The sequence below is a fragment of the Euprymna scolopes genome, chromosome 6, assembly GCF_053919585.1.
Source record: "Euprymna scolopes isolate OS-2025 chromosome 6, ASM5391958v1, whole genome shotgun sequence".
NCBI classification, from domain to species: domain Eukaryota; kingdom Metazoa; phylum Mollusca; class Cephalopoda; order Sepiida; family Sepiolidae; genus Euprymna; species Euprymna scolopes.
The window spans coordinates 33,684,834-33,703,428 of NC_136487.1; the positions used below are offsets into that span (position 1 = coordinate 33,684,834).

General features: G+C 35.2%; 1 pseudogene; it reads left to right on the forward strand.

Annotated features, from left to right (window-relative positions):
* The first annotated feature begins 16,401 nt into the window (after positions 1-16,401).
* LOC145278447 (U2 spliceosomal RNA) lies at positions 16,402-16,651 on the forward strand (annotated as a pseudogene).
* Positions 16,652-18,595: the final 1,944 nt, after the last annotated feature.

The following is an 18,595-nucleotide window of genomic DNA, read 5'->3' on the forward strand; positions in this document are numbered from 1 at the left end:
TCACACAGATTATTTTCAGTCATAAGAAATATTTAGGGGCTAGGTCTCCCTGACTATACAGAGTTGAGTTTGATGTAAAGTTCTTGGCAAAGAGTTTGGCTTTGTCAGATTATCTCAGGCATGTTAATGATCATTGGGCTGGAGCAGGCGCATCTGTTCAGGACCTTGTTAGCTATTTGCCAAAACTCATGGGAGCCAAACCTCTATTCTTCTACTTTGGACTTGATTGACTGAGCATATGACTCTTATCCGTTTTCTTTAATCTTTTTGCATTGATTGTTGGCAACTTCATAAAGTCAAATTCAGTTTCAAAATACTTATGTTTTTTTTTATTTTTTTTTATTACATTTTCACCCCAAACAAGGCACATTGCCACTTTGGTGTAGGGGGCTACTATCAGGGGAAACATCTACTGGGGTACTATGTAGGGATTAGGGCAGCGAGATGTTGGTTCACGTTGCACTTGAACTTATGCATGTCAGTACAGTTGGGGAAGCAGTGACCTGGAATGGAATTCCAAAGTCTAGCAGTTCTGGGGAAGAAACTACTGGAGTAGAAAGATCTTTTACATCTAGGGATCTCTACAGTGTGGGGGTGGGATTTTGCAGCTTGTCGGGTCTGTCGAGGGTGTTCACGTCGTGGGGGCACAAGTGCTTGCAGTTCTTCAGAGCATTCACCATTATAATACTTGTAGAACAGGCAGAGGGATGCAACGTTTCGACGATGGGACAGAGGCTGAAGTTTAGATGCCAGTTTAGGGCCTATCAGATTTGCGACTCTCTTTTGAACCCTGTCAAGGAGCGAGAGACTAGTAGCCGATGCACCGGCCCAAATATGACAGCAATACTCCATACATGGGCGAATAGTGGCCTTGTAGAGGTACAGGATACTTTCGGGTGTTAGAAGTTTTCTAGCACGGTAGAGAGAGCCCACCTTCCTTGCAGCGGTTTAAAAGCAATTGAAGTAGTGGTTTCTATATGCAATGGTGGAAGCAGATTCAGAAGTGTACGGCTTGCTGGGGGGTTGGGTTTGGATGGGAAGTAAGAGTAGCCTTTCATGGATTTTAGTTGATGCCAGTCTTGCAAAAAACAAAACAGGTCGAGTTTGGCCTACCATACTTAGATTACAGCCTCTGAAAGATTGGAACACGGATTTTAATATTAGGAAAGGAGACTTTGTAGTGAAAGGGGTCTACGTTGGAAGTTAGAATTTTGGATTTTCTCTTGTTTTGCTTGTTGGAATTATTCATTGATAAGCTGTGGAGTTTGTAGAAGCATAAGTTGTCTAGTTGTTTAGAGTAAAACTGAGAGAGAATTAGGATAAAAGAATAAGTGTAGACGGAAAGCCTTTGTAGATCAGTAAAATGATAAAAGCCACATTTTTTTCTTATTGATTTGATGATCGAATAAATTTTATTTAACTTTGAACTGTCATCAATTGTTTATGGATTTTTGTAAATTTGAAAACTTTATATTTATATAAGATATTAGAATGGAAGAAACTTTTTTCACACAGAAATGTTTTCATCTTTTTAGCATGTATTCTACTGGTGATAATATATTGTGATTTATAAGTTTTTCCCATTAATATTTCCTTGTACTCATTTATTTACTATTTTTTGTGAATAATAAATTTTTTCTTACCATTGAGAGATGCTATTTGTTTTAGATAAAATTTCTGCCAAGAATTTTTGGCAGGTATAGAACTGCCTTGATTTGAAATATATGAAAATGAATTGTCTCATGGAAATATAAAAAGAAAAGTTTAGTAGAAGAAAAATATAGATTTAAATAAAAATAAACGGTTAAAAAGTTGACAACTGGTAAAAAGGGGGGACGAGATGGGAGAGAGGAATGACAAGAAGTCGAGGACGAAAGGGTGATAAAAGAAGGAAAGGAGAGAGAAAAAAGAGGAATGTATAAGAAATATTAATAGGAAGTATGCGGAAGAGAGGAGGCAGAAAAGGAGATATAAAGAGGAGGAAGAAAGGAATGAATAAAAGATAAAGTAAAGGGTAAAAAAGAATAAGCATAAAAAGAAGGTGAGGAAATAAAAAGAAAGAAAGAAAGAAAAGGAAAGAATGAAAGAAATAAAAGGAAAGAAAGAAAGAAAAAGAAAAAAAGAAAGAAAGGTACAAATGAAAAGAAAAAAGAGAAGGAATAGAAGAAAATGAGAAAAAAAAATACAAGATGGAGAAAAAAAGAGAATCGCCTCATATCTGTAGCATCGATGTTTACACAACGACATACAAAACCAAAAATTATAAATGTGTTTCCACGCATATCGTCTGCACATACATTATCCTTAATAAAAACAAATAATCATATTTTGGACCAATCATAAAACTTTCTGAATTTATTTTAAATGTTTTTGTTTTTTCTAGGAGCTACCCAAACCCTTTAAAAGCTAATTTTTTTCTTCAATTAACCAGTGGAACCCAGTTTATTCGAATCTGCGGATTGGTGTTGCTGGAGTTCCACTTGGTGTGCTCACCTCTGCAACATTTCCCTCCACCTACGCTCACAAACATTAACGAACGCACAAACACATACAACTCATCGACTTATTATCGTCTGTCAATCTGTTAAACCTTGTTCATTGAAATATTCCCAAACATTCTCATTGAAATATTTTCTAATATGAAAAACAAATAAACATTAAATTAATCCATTTAAATGAGCAGATACGATTTTTTTTACTCTTGAAACTCACGGTTCTTAATCTTAAACTTCAACTAATGAATCCCCTGTTTTTACAAGAACTTTAAAAATAATATTCTATGTTTTCTTATTGCTGTAAGCCTTCCATTTAAAACATATATAAAATGTCTCTTTTGTGAATATATGGCTTCTTAACTCATTATTTTGATTTTGTTTTCCGTATCACAATGTTTCTTGCTTTTCTCACATTTGATTATAAACCCTGAAAACGTTTTCACTGAAAATATTTGTCTAAATTCGGCTCATCCCAAAAATGCATCCCTCCTTACAAAGCACCCTAAACTCAAAAACCTGTCTTGAACCTATCCCTTCAAACTAATGACCTCCTATGTTTCTTTCATTTGCCCATTAAATCTACTTATTAAGGCATGAGCTTTCACTTTCCTTAAGAAAAGTATAAAACATGCCTTTAATAGATATTAAGCTCAAAAAGAAATAAAAAAAAAACAACTTGATTTTAATTTTAATGGAAACCGCCCAAGACAAAGCATGAAGCCACTTGATGTAAGGAGCTAGCTAGGACGAAAGATGGTTATTGCAAAAACACAAGGTGCTTATTGACCTTAGTCTTGAAAATACCAAGACTCTGGGTAGAAGGAAAACAGTGAGCAGGAAGAGAGTTCCACCACCTTGCAGTCCTTGAGAAGAAGCTACTGGAATATGAAGCTTTATTACAATGGGGTATTAAAACAGTGAATTAATGGAGAGCGCTAGACCAACGAGTCAAACGAGCTCAAACAAAGGAAGCATGAAATAGATAAGACAATTTTGAGAAACACAGGACGTTATAGTATTTGCAGAAAAAACTGAAACTAACAACATCAAGTTTGTGGGAGAGAAGTTGCAGTGAAAAAGAAATTACAGATATCTTTCTGTAATTTATTAAGAACCTTCAAATGGGACACAGATTCAGCAGCTCAAATATCGAAACAGTACTCTATACATGGTCTGATAGTAAATTTGTAGATGCAGAATAGTCTCGGTGTGAGAAAGTGTTTACAGTGATAGAGAGAACCGGTTTTATGAGAAGCAGCAATAGCAATGGATTTAATATATGAATTCCAAGAAAGATTTAATAAAAAAGAAAGAAGTTTTAAAGTCGATTTCTCGTCAAGAGCAAAACCGTCCATAAGAATCTCAGGAAGAAACGAGGTACGATTGCAGTTAAAAGACAATAGTTGAGTCTTAACAGGATTAAACGAAACAATCAATTTCTTGCCTCAATTCATAACTGAATTTTTTTTTTTACTAGGAAATTACCACTAATCAAGACTCGGGGGTGGGGGCAGACGAGGATAAGGGTTAAAGAGTGTACAGTGGTCAAAAGGACAATATCATAGTAATCGTTACAAGTTTAAATGTGGTAAAATTGTATTACTTAAGGGGAACGGCTCATCAAGAACTTGTTTACATTGGACTTGAAGACGGCCATAGTATAGTCAGCTGGAAAGCAGGTAAACGAAAAAGACTTCCACAGGTGTGCAGTTCTAAGAAAGAAGCTTTGTTGATAGAATCTATGTTTAGGTTTAGGCACAGATAGAGAGTAGGGGAAATTATTGATAGTGTTTTCAGCCAAACGATCTGCATATTTCAGATGATCTGAGGAAGATGGGCGAGAAGCATTACCAGAATAGAGAGTGGTCTCATCAGCATAAATGTTAATTTTCTTAATAATATTCTCTGGAAGGTAATTTATACAGAGAAGAAGCATTGTTGAACCAAGAATAGAGCCCCGAGGAACACCAGCATTGATAGGAAAAAACATGAAGATACTTCATCAAGAGTTACTTGCAAGCTTCGATCAGAAAGAAAAGACTTAACAATGTCAAGAAGTTTACCATCAATACCATAACCTCGAATTTTATGTAGAAGACCAGGATGCCACACTCTGTCAACCGCTTTTGATATGTCAAGCTCAATTAACCTACCTTTGCCTAAGTTATCCATAAACTAACATATCTGCTTAGTTACAAACAATTAATTGATCAGATGTACAAAACAACAATGAAATCCATACTGAATATGACTAAAGAAGCCCAGACTTTCCAGAAAATGAACACACCTGCTGTTGAATAACCTCTCAAAAATTTTGCTAATAACAAAGAGACTAACAGAACGATGTTTAGTTGGGTCTGACCGATCACCAGCATTTTAAAGATAGAGAAAACAACAAAAGAAAACTCTGAATCAGGACAAAATTTAAATTATTAGATATTAGCAAGATATTCTAATCGATGATTGTTATGATCATTGTAATATTTGTAAAAATAGAATGTTATCACCGCAAAATAAATATTTAAAGAGAAAATTATTTATGTTAAGATGCTTTAAAATTAGGAGATATAGTAGAACCCTGTGATATGATGTCCCTAGGATACGGTTTTCTCAGTTTACAATGTGGAATACAATGTTTTTCCGGTCCCTAGTTATGGTATTTGCCTTATGGTCTTATTCATAACGTTATTTGATTATGTACATGTGTATTATATACCGTGTTACTAATTTTTAATGCCCTATCTCGGTCTTTTTTTTTTTTTTTTTTTTTTTACACAGTGTTCACCACTTATCAAGGCCCGGAAGCCACTCAGGGATAAGGGTTATTGCAAGTACATTACGTTAGTGTGGAGATTTGATGAAGTGTTTACTTAAGGGGGCGGTTCATTAAGAATTTGTTAACATTGGACTTGAAGACATCCAAGTTGTAGTCAGGTGAAAAGCAAGCAGACAGAACAAAGTTCCACAGGCGTGCAGTTCTAAGAAAGAAGCTTTGTTCATGGAATCCGCATTTTGATTTAGGCACAGATAAAGAGTGGGGGGCATTTTTCACAGTGGATTCAGCTAGACGGGTTTTTTTCGTGAAAGATTGGCGAGGGGGGACCAGAGATTGGAGTTCAGACGAGCACCTGCCATGGAAATAGCGATAAAACAAGGATATGCTCGCAACGTCTCTTCTGTAGGAGAGAGGTTGCAGGGTAGAGAAAAGGGCATCCCCCACTAAGCCACAAAGTCTATTTTGTACACTGTCAAGGCAGGATAGGCTGTTTTTAGAAGCTCCTGCCCAGATATGGAAGCAGTATTCCATCTTTGGACGTACTTGGCCTTTATATAGATAGAGAATTGCATCAATAGTGAGATATCTTCTGGAGCGGTAGAAGGATCCCACCATCTTTCCAGCGACCTTGGCAACAGACTTGATGTACGTGTTCCATTTCAGATCAGGAGTAAAGGTCAAGCTCAGAAGCTTGTCAAAACACGGGGCCTCTCCCAGACGAGAGCCATCCATCCCAATTGATGCCAGATGGGGATCAGAGTGTTGATCATAAGTATTAGAAACAAACAATAACAATAAATGATGTAACGTATTAGAAACAAACAATAAGTTAAAAATAGGTTGACCTCTAGAGTCTGACATAGCCTTATGTAGAGGTTTTTTTAACGTTACGTGGAATTAAGTAGGAGTTTGGAAAAACATTTATGATTTGATCAGTCAAGAATCGGGAGTGAGAGAGAGCAGATCGACTCAGACGGTGATGGCTCCCAGTAGAGTGGATCAGAATGTGTTAGTGTAGTACCAGCAGCAGGTTTCCAATGGGAAAACATCAGTAATAAAAGTTGCTGAAAAGACAACCCGAGATTTGTTGATTCATTGAGATGAATCTTCTTTGCAGCTGTTCCTGAGAATCCATCAAAGAAGATCAGGGATGGACCAGGTATGTTTGTTTGATTGGCCTGATGTTACAACCCCAGAGAACTGTTATTTGTTCCTTTTGTTACATGTTCGTTGTTAAAATGTATCTGTTGTCCTAAGTTTATTACTAGTTGTCGATACACGAGTTAGACACATGTACATAATATATACCACATTTCATGTTATATATTACATATTGGGTTTGGCGCCGTAATATAGAGAAAGAGATCCCCGACAATATCATGTCTAATAGATAGAAAAGATTAAGTGTGATATCGTAACAAATATTACACATTGCTACTAGCCAAACTTCCAGTTACTAGACTGGAAAACATGAAAATGAGCAAAAATTTATGCAGATATTTTTTATTATTATTATAAAGCTTCCCTCAGGATAAAATCCACATACACTAAAATGTTTAACCTTTCATTTTTTAAAAAGATCTATTTTAGCAGAAAATCATACAAAATTGATTCCAAATAGTTGAGCAAACTTTGATCACTAAGGCCTTTACTGTTTTCATCATAAATACACTCTTATAATGGATTAACTTTGTAATGATGGTGTAAGTTTCAAATTTCTTGTCACCAGTGTTGTAACCTTGTAATAATCAAGACAAACGCAATGTTATACTTAACAAAAAGTCTATTAGAAAAGGTACATTACAAAAGTACATGTAATAATTTTGAGAACCATAACTGTCACAAATCGCTACCTAATAACATGTCTATTACTCCTAAAATATGTATCTTAACATATCCCATAACAAACTTCACAATATAAAAAAATTCTCTTATCTCATAACCTGTTATATTAGCTATATTTTGACCAACTATGTCCTTTAATTAATTTTATGACATTAAAAGTCTTCATCTTCACAGCTAGCTTGTCTTTTACCACCATTGCAAATAACTTTTTTCTTCGAAAGGAATTTCCATGAACAGAGTTTCTTTCCAAAAATGTTTATCTGTAGAACACATTGCCACAACATTCCTTTCCTGAGGGCTAAAACATGGTGATCTTTGAATCTAAGATCTATAAACACTTGCCACAATCCCTGTTCATAAGTCAGTAAATTTTATAGTATTCACCACTGAGAATTTATTGATCACGTTCACTATTATCCTCGAGTATAGTTTAGCCTTGATAAACTGTGACTCTTTCGTAAATAAAAAGAAATGTTTATACAACATTAAAATAAGGAATCACTTATTGGAGAATTCTCCTCATATTTCTCATAGCATCTTTGAGGTGGGTTTTACATTGAAGACTCAAAAAACATAACCAGAATGTTTCTCACTCACTTTATTTTGATGTAACAAAGTTTTCTTACACTTGTTAATGTAACAAGGCTAGGTTTTGAGATCCTCTTTTCATCCAATGAAAGCCAACACTGAAGGAAGATCTTTACTGTTCAATCCCCAAACATGCTCAGACATATTTCTAGCATTTAGTTCTTTTTGTGTCTATTCAATGCCTAACCCACTTTTATTTTCTTTTCAAATCTATTCACATACGATCAATGCATTTTTTCCAAATTTCAAACATCAAAATTGATCTTTTATACTTTTCGTTTTCATTAATATCACCTCCCCACTTATTCCTACCCTCGAGGAGCAATCTCACTAGAAACTTTTTAACTCAATAACATGTGTAAATCGTAGTTTCACTTTGATTGCTTTTATAGTATTATAGGATCAAAGGGTGTATATTTACATGCTGCCTCTCTGAGCATGATGTGACACAAGGTTAGAAAGTGGGGATGTCCAACCACTGCCTCTAAAGGAGGGGCACTCTGGCCTAGCAAAAATTGCCTGGGCATCCTCATCAGCATTTTCTGGTAGGGGTAAACTCGCCCCACTCGAAAGCCAGATGGAAAGGCCTGTGAGGGTGGACCTCCTATGTAATACCCCATCAATGTACCTCAGTCTGAATCTGTTGAACTGATTGTCAAGAACAGATTCTTGACTGGTCCTTTCTACCGAGTCTCCAAACAACTGAAACGTCTTCTTAAAAACGAAATGCAATAAGTCTTCAGATTTATATCTGATCTACCCCTGCATTTCATGTTTAAAAAAGATGTGTCCTCCATAGTATCAGACCTGACCGAATGGTTAATTGTAGGCATAAACCGATTCATATCATCCAAAAAATTCCAACAAAAACTTAACAGCCAGCCATCGTTCTCTACAGAATATGCTGCTGCCATCGCACACAGAAATCACTTTTTCCATAGTTACCAATGTAATAGATGCATTGAGACTAAAGCTGCTTTCAGGACTGCCAGCAACCACTGTAAAAGAGTAATAAAAAATGCAAGAGAGCTATATGCCCAGTCCGTTAAATCCAAAGCAGCTGAGCAGCGGCTTGGTTCCTACCAGTTTTGGCAAATAGCATACAGGATCCTGAACAGAAGCGTGCATTCTATCCCAACCATCATCAATGGAGCTGAGGTCATCTCGTCAGCATCAGACAAGGCCAAACTATTTGCCAAGAATTTTGCAGCTAATTCTACCCTATGCAATGAAGGCCATCAACTCCCTATATTTCCACTTATAACAGGCAACACGCTATGCAACATACAAATATCTGTGCGTGAGGTGGCCAAGCTAATCAAGAACCTTGATTCCAGTCAAGTAACTGGCCCTGACAGCATCTCAATTATAGTGCTGAAAAAGCTTCAACCAGAACTTGCCCCCATACTTACAAAACTGTTTAAGCGTTGCCTTAAGGAGAAGTACTTCCCAACACCCCGGAAAACCTCATCAGTATGCTCTGTATTTAAGAATTCAGGTGATAAGTCGTTTCCCTCTCAGTACAGACCAATAAGTCTCCTGTGTGCCATGAGTAAGTTGCTGGAATCCATATTAAATAGAGAAGTAGTCAACCACCTCAGCAGAAAAAAACCCTTTTTAGTGACATACAATATGGTTTCCGTTCTGCCAGATCTACAGCAGATGTGTTAACGTTTATATCTCATAGGATTAGTGAATTTTTTGACAAAGGCTTCCTTTCTTAGGGCAATTGCTCTTGACATATCAAAGGCCTTCGATAAGGTATGGCATAAGGGCCTACTTCACAAGATTTCCAGCTACGGTATGACTGGAAATGTTTTCTAAATCATTTCTCTCTTATAAGCCTATAAGAGTAGTGGTTGATGGGCAGAAATCAGCGGCCCTCAGTATTAATGCTGGAGTCCCTCAGGGTCCCTCCTGGGCCCAACTCTTTTCCTGATCTACATCAATGATCTCTCAAAACACATACTTTAATCATTCGTTGACATCTATGCTGATGACACGACCATCTATGACAACATATCAAAGGCTGTATATGACAAAGTTCTCTCTGATTCTCTCTCCTCTGATCTCGAGCATGTGATACAGTGGGGGAAGAGGTGGCTGGTTACTGTTAATGCATCTAAAACCAAGCTCCTATCTTTACATCATCAACGCTCTGATCCCTATCTGGCATCAATTGAAATGGATGGCTCTCATCTAGGGGAAACTCCATGTTTTAATAAGCTTCTGGGCTTGACCTTTACTCCTGACCTGAAATGGAACACGTACATCAAGTCAGTTGCCAAGGTCGCTGGAAAAATTGTAGGATCCTTCTACCACTCCAGAAGATATCTCACTGCTGATGCAATTCTCCATCTATATAAAAGCCAAGTACGTCCAAGGATGGAGTACTGCTGCCACATCTGGGCAGGAGCTGCTAAAAATACCTATCCTGCCTTGACAGAGTAAAAAATAAACTTTGTGGCTTAGTGGGGGATGTCCTTTTCTCTTCCCTGCAACCTCTCTCCCACAGAAGATACGTGGCGAGCCTGTCTTTGATTTATCATTACTTCCATGGCAAGTGCTCGTCTGAGCTCCAATCTCTGGTCCCACCTCACCAATCTTTCACAAAAAACAACCCGTCTAGCTGAAACCGCTGTCAAAAATTTCCCCCACTCTTTATCTGTGTCAAAACCAAAACGTAGATTCCATAAATAAAGCTTCTTTCTTAGAAGTGCACGCCTGTAGAACTTTGTTCCGTCTGCCTGTTTCCCACCTGACTACAACCACGATGTCTTCAAAAACAAATTCCTGATGAACCACTCCCTTAAGTAAAACACTTTATCAAATCTCCAATACTAACGTACTGTACATGCAATAACCCTTATCACCGAGTGGCTTCCTGGCCTGGATAAGTGGTGACTACCTTGTAAAAAAAAAAAGTGCATATTAAAGCTAGTTGTGTAGATTACATAGACACAAACACTTATTATTCTCTTAAAAAAAGTCATGAATAAATCTGAATTTATATACAAATGCATTCTTTTGATCGTCTATCTAGAAAATTACCATATTTCATAATTTAAATTGGATTCTGTATGATTCGATAGAATACTGCAAGGTTTCCTGGCAAATCAACAATGATAAGATTATATCATAATAAGTGCAGGCATTTGGCCATATTTATATGAAAGCCAACTTTACAGCACTCTTTTCATCTTTCAAAATATTTGTTCATTTAATTTTTAAAATTTTATTTACCCTAAACCTGACATATTGTTACTTCGGCATATGGAGCTAGTGTTTAGAGCTATGTCTACAGAGGCACTAGGTAGAGCATTGATCAGTAAGATGCCTGTTCACTTTACATTTAAATTTATTCCTGTCAGTACAGTATGTGAAGAAAGAAACAAGGAAGGAATTCCAAAGTCTTGCATTTTGGAAAGATGAAACTATTATATTGTATTAAGTTCTATACTAGGTCTGCTTAGTAGGTGATCGTTCCTCGGTGCCAGTGATACAGAGGATACAATTGCGAACTGCTTAAGACTTATTCTCTGTCATGACTCAAGAAGCGATATCTGTGAATTAAATAAAGGACTTCGTATGAAATTCTGTGCAATTCTCGAGTTTTACAAAATACAGTTGAAGAAGGTTGGAAGCTACATCGGCCTAAACGATGGGAGAATAACAGGCAAGTAACGCAACAGTAGTCCAAATAATCTAAATAATCCTGTTAAAATGTTTTTGACCCCTTATGGGGTATGACACCAATGATTTTGATGATCGTTTTTATAACCACAAGTTATAATAACCAACCAATGAGAAACTTCCAAAGTTACTATAAAAATTGCCAAATTTTGGATTCAATCAGTTCGCCGTCGTCTCCGTCACAAACCTGCATTTGATTCTTTGCCACCTTCTTTGTTACTAGGAATTACTTAACACTCAAGATCGGAAATGCACTGATTCTTCACCGCCATCTTTGTTTAACATAATGTCTCAACATTTAACAAATCCAATTTTTCAATCCTCATCTAAAAGATGCAGGAACAGCACATCCATTTTGTTACACTTTTGATCCTATGTACAAGGTCATCAGAAATTAATCCCCCCCTTACTCTTACGCCTCTTGTTTCATCTTTTTATTTTTGTAATTATTTTCCCCTCTTAATATATTATTTATGAATATTAACAGGTATTTTGACGTGGAGAAGTTAATATTTAATATTTTCAACACTCATAAAAATCACTATAAAGAGTGTGTCAACGGCTTTATTCTGTTCATATGATGTTTCTGTATACTGTATCTCTTAAGATATGCAAGAGGCCAAAGAATCAAAGATGTCATCACATTTGCGACAGAATTACAAACAAATAAAAAAAGTATTTACAGTGAAGGAGTAGGATTTGATATCAAGTAAGTTTGTATGGGAGGTTCTCAACCAGAGTAATTTCCCCTTTCTCTGTGATAAATTTCAGTTTTTTCGTTGTGATGGATGGGAATTGGCACCAAAGAATTAGCAGCACACAAACTGAATTCAAGACATAAAAACACAATATGAATTATACATCGTTACTAAAAGGTCATGTTGGATTTTTTCTTCACTGCCGTTTGTACTAAATGCTAGCATGCTAGTATTAGTTATTATTGTTAGTATGATTGTACGTTTTGAGTCAGACATTTTTTTTGAAAAGTCAAGGGGGAATATCATTCTGATACATGATGAAACAGTTCACAAACTAAAAATGGTTGAGGGTTTATATGAATCACAGGTTTATATTCCTGAATGGCCTTCCCACAGTCAGCTTTTCCATCCAACACTTGACAGCTCATTATAGTTATCTGAATTGAGTCTGAAACCCTTTTTGAAGATATTGGGGTGGCATTATGTAATGTTTGCTATATGCAGGGAAAATTAGAAAAAAAATAACTGGTGCACATTTTGTAATGTGAAGCAACTAAAAATAAGCTGAAAAGAAAAAAAAATCATCCGAGTCAGAAATTAATGATGGCTGACAATGTTATATCTAATAAAAGATGAAACAAGGTGACGTCATTAAATGAAAAAAAAAAAAAGAAACAGAAATAATATTACCAGCTGTCAGTGTTGATTTTCATTCCATTCTCAAATACATATCAGATCAGCGGAATAATACTTCTCTGCAGACATTTCAACTGAATTTCTACAGTGAAATATATTTTTGAAAAGAGTCATTATCGAACATGAAAAAAAAATTTGCAATGAAAAGACAAAACCTCAAATATTTTTTAAAGTTGAAAATTGTTGATTCCAACTATTTTTTCTGCAAAGAATAATCTATATTTTCCGAAAACGAGAAACTTATACAGTATTATTATTTACATTTTTTTTAGTTATCATCAACGTTAATAATGCCATCAATGAGTAACAACATTTTATATGATGATATGTCGTTTGAAGTAGACGAATGGTCTATGCTACGTATTCGAGTAATAATCTAATAAGTCGCCTTACTGAGTGAGCGTTTGTGACTGTAGCTGGGGCTTCATGAGTGACGCTGAGGGGCTCGGGAAGCCCTTTCTTAAAGAGGACCAAATGCTTTATATGGAAAAATTGAATGGTTGCAGACATTTAATTATTGATCTTGTTTACTGGAAATCGATATGATGCATAACTACAGGTGTAAAGAGTTTCGGGATGGTTCATGAAAAAGAAAATAAAAAAGAAATTAACAAAAAATGCAACAATTTTTTATTAATCAAAAACAAAAAAATTGTTCTGAGCATTATCATTAGTTAATTTGAAATTAATTTTTTTCTTATTTATTTTAGTAATTATCTTGCGAGTGCTCCGTAAAACGCCTTTGCCCTGCTCAGGAGCTTCATAGTGTCCTGAAGTTTGGGAAACCCTGCTCTATGCAACACCATCCAAAATGTAGCAGACAGATTCCAATTTGGAATGTATTTTTTTTTATATATATGATACGAATGATGTGTATTTGTTAAACGTCCTGATTTCATTTCAGAATCCAATTGTGTGTTTCTTGTACTGTAATATGCACCATGAGATGGATGAAGTATTGTATAGATACAATGTGAAATCGAAAGATCAGTGTTAGATGCAATTTTAGATAGATACAACATTCGTGAGATAGGTAGATACGATGTGAAACATATGTATAAATTTTGATAGATGGCATTGATTAATCTCAATAGACTGAGATAAGTTAGTACTGATATGCATCAACAGATAGCATTTCCAAAGTTTCACGTACGTGCACTGATTGGATTAAGTAAAATTTAGGTCATGTTACCAAAGAAATGCTTGGTGGCGTAGTAATACAAAGAAAAAGATCTGTTGAAAATATTACCTAATGATTGCATCAATGAAAAAAATAACTTTACATAAATTTATACTGTATTCACACTTGCTTGCTGTTTACTGTTTCTAAGAAAATGTAATTGAAATATGTTGCGATATTTTCGATATGATAAAAAGAGTATGATTTTAAAAAAACAATTTATAAACGCTAACGATAGGAACTGACTAATCAAATGAAACCACATTCGTCTATCAACGAATCAGAAACCAGAATTGCTTCATAAAAATATTAAATCTTTTAACATTACCGCACATAATCATTTTGTGTCCATATGAGAAAGATCTTAGAACTTTTCCTGCAAAATTTCAAAGTCCGAGACTTACACAGAACAACTAGCCCCCCCCCCCCCGAAAACCCTTTTTCATTTCCAGAACTTGTACAGAAGAGCTACTCATCAGAATCTTTTCTGAAATTAAACAATTTATTTCTTAGAGACTATTTATTTTACTGATGCAAACCCCACTGTATTTAATACGATGTAACTGTAATTTAATTTGATATGATCATCTCAATATTTTTACCATTTAAAAGAAGAAACGTCAAAGAAACTGTTAATATACTTTTTCATTTTTTACAGCATACAAAAATAATGGAAATGCGAAAACAAATCGTGCTCACATTATACACGCTTTAAAACAACGTTCTATGTAGTGACGGAGATATACTCATGATTTAAAAATCTAGCAAACATCAAATAATAGTCATATTTTCCCGAAATTTTCGATATTACAAAGGCAAAGGTTTATTTTTAAATAAACTTACATAATAAAAGTAGCTTTCGTTAAATATGTTAGCGGGAATATATTTTTAAGTGTCCTCACCCCTCCATATTTCATGCTATGAAAATTAAACAAAAGAAATGTACGTCGATAAAAATTTCAACATTTTGTAAAACTGAAAAGATCAAATAATTAAAAGTATATATATATATATATATATATATATATATATATATATATATATATATATATATATAAAATCCCGTTGAAGTTCTAAATAAAATTGTGCATAAAATCAATATTATTATGCTAAAAAATAAACACTTTTTCTTGATATTTTATATAATAGGTTCCAACAATAAAAAATATATATTCATATGATATAATATATATTACTCTTGAAATAATAAAAATTGCAAAAACAAAATCGATTAAAAAAATTCGTTTTAATTTGATTATTTAAAATGATAGAGGGTGATAATCAATTTTTTGCGCCTTTTTTCAAAAAGTACAGAGGCCTGTAAGCAACATTGTATTTAGATACTTAAATGCCAACAGGAGACGTTAAAATTAATTTTTCATCTGTGTACTTCATAAATAAAAACCTGTTTAAAAAAGGTAAGTCATATTTTTAGTCGTGTGAAAGCAACTCTATAAGTGACTCCGTCTGTCCATCGATCTGTCAGTCGGTCTGTCCATAATACTTTTGTGCTTGGTCTTTTTGGTTAAGATCAAAGGTCTGTTGTTAATAGATACTGTTCTTAGCTTTTTAAGCTTTTCTTGGCTTTTTTTTGCCAAGATCAAAGTGTAGTATCTGTTCCGACAGATGCTGCACTTAAGATGGTTTGTACCAGTCAATGGAGGGGAAACCCTCTATACTGGGACAATTATTATTTTTGGTAACCAGAGTGACCCCTTTTAGGGGAGCTGGTTTTTACCTCACATTAAAAACGGCCTTGTGCCTAATTTGCTCAGTGGGGGAGCAAATAAATACCATCTGTTCCGGCAGATACTGCACTTAAGATAATTTGTACCAGTCAATGGAGGGGAAACCCTCTATACTGGGACAATTATTATTTTTGGTAACCAGAGTGCCCCCTTTTTGCCTACTTTTAGGGGAGCTGGTTTTTACCTCACATTAAAAACGGCCTTGTGCCTAATTTGCTCAGTGGGGGAGCAAATAAACACCATCTGTTTCGGCAGATACTGCAACCAAAGACCATATGTGGGGCAGCCCCACATATAAGACCTTGGTAAATGTAGGGGCAACCCTTCATACCAATTGTCAATATCACGCTCTCCTACTCCCCGGGGAGTTGGTCACCATTTCCCCTTCATTCCTCACATTAAAAATCAAACTTGTGCCTAATTTGATCGGTGGGGGAGCAAATAAATACCCTTTTGACCAAGATCAAAGTGTAGTATCTGCAGGAACAGATACTGTAAGCAAAGACAATTTGTGGGGGCAACCCTACATATAAGACCTTGGTCAATGTAGGAGCCACCCTTCATACCAATTGTCATTATCCAGCTCCTCTACTCCCCGGGGAGTTCGTCCTCATTTCTCCTTCACTCCTCACATTAAAAATTAGCCTTGTGCCTTATTTGCTCGGTAGGGGAGCAAATAAATACACATTTCTTGGCCTTTTGGCCAAGATCAACGTGTAGTATCTGTTCTTACTACATGCTGTACTTCTTCTGAAACTTGTCCAAAATGTAACTTTTCCTTGGCCACATGGCTAAGATCAAAGTGTAGTATATGTTCTTAACAGATGCTGCACTTACATTTGTAACTTTTCCTTGGCAATGGAATGGAAAACCCTTCCATGCTAAGGCATTTTTAGTCACATGTAAGTCTGTAACAGATTTACATTTTATTTATTTTTCTTAAGGAAGGTGTATGGAGTAACATTTTTGTCCCCCGATTTATCAGAGAGGGACCTATGTTTTCAATGGGTCCGTCTGTCCGTTAATCCGGATGATTGGTAGATAACCGTCCATTAGTTTTTCCTGAAATTTTGTCACAAACTATATTTTAATATATAAATGTTCATAATAAAAAAAAATTTTCTTTTTTTTTTTTTTTTTTTTTTTTTGCGAAAAAACCTGTTTTGCCCGCAGGGGCTCAAAAGGGGTAAAAAATAGCCAAAAATGACACTTTTTGTCCCGTAACATTTGATCCATCCATTAAATTTTTCTGAAACTTGCCCAAAATGTGGAGGGCATTGTTCTTAATATAAATTCAGTATGAGTCACCCTGGCAAAATCTGGTTTGCCTCCCCCCGGGGATTTTTTGTGCTGAAAACGCCCTTTCTTCTGACGCGTTTCTCATATTTCTCAACAAAAACTTGATATGTCTATATAGTGGTTTCCCATGTTGCTGAATATAAATATACATGTGTTAAGGTGTGAAACTGCACTGTTTGTCAATTGTCACTGGTATTCAGCATTCAAAGTGGCTCATCAGGGGTCAAAAATGTACCAAAATGGAAAAAAAATGACACTTTTTTCACCATAAATTTTAACCTATCCATTACATTTTTCTGAAACTTGTCCAAAATGCGCAGGCCATTGTTCTTAATATAAATTCAGTATGGGTGACTCTAGCAAAATTCTACTTTGCGTCCCCCGGAGACTTTTAGTGCTAAAAATGCCCTTTTTTCATATTTCTCAATAAAAAACTTGATATGTATATCTTTATAGTGCTCTCCCATGATGCTGAATTCAAATATACATGTGTTAAGGTGTAAAACTTCATAGTTTGTCTATTGTCGCAGGTATTCAGCATTCCAAGGGGCTCATCAGGGGTAAAAAATATACCAAAATTGCAAAAAATGACACTTTTTGACCCATAAATTTTTACCTATCCATTAAATTTTTCTGAAACTTGTCCAAAATGTAACTTTTCCTTGGCCACATGGCTAAGATCAAAGTGTAGTATCTGTTCTTAACCGATGCTGCACTTGCTTGTAACTAATAAGTAAATGTGTTATGAACCGACCGACCGATGAAAAATAGTTTTTTTTCAAAATGTATACCACAGAATAGTTTTTTTTAGTTGTGTGCAAGCAACTTTATAAATCACTCAGTCGGTCGATCAGTCCGTAACACATGTACTTTTTATTTCTTTTTATGTTTATTATACCACTATTTATTGGGTTTCAGGGTTCCTGAATACGAAAATAACGTTTCAAATTCCCTAAATCAAATAATTTTTCTGATATAAAGTGGGGGATCACTTTTCTGTATTAATTTAATGTAAAATCATCACCCACTTTACAACCAGTCAGTCTCAAAGTCATTCAAGTCATTCTCCAGATCATTCAAGTTGTTTTTGAAGGATTCCAGTTATTTTTTAAGCATTCTAGTCATTCTTAAGGTCATTCAATTCATCCTTAAGTTCATTAAAGTCATTCTAAGTCATTTACTTTTTATTTATTTAAGTCATTTCAGCCCATTTTTCGGTCATTTTAGTTTATCTTTAAGAATTTCATGTCAATCCTACATTCACGCATTCATTCATTACACGAGTGCACGCGACTAATGGCTATTGGCCTTGTTTTTTGAAAATCCGATAGCAAGAAACATTACTTCCATTAACCATTGTAGCACCAATGCTCTTCCATAGAAATGGATCCAGACTATAATAAACACACGCAATTATGACGTTGTTAATGTGTAAAATGCTGGCGTTTTACACAATGGTTTGGAAATGCCTACAAACCAATGACATAAAATGATGGACATAAATTAATAAAATTTGCATGCTAATTAACCAGCAATGTTTCATAACAGGTAGATTTATAATTTATATAAGACTAGCT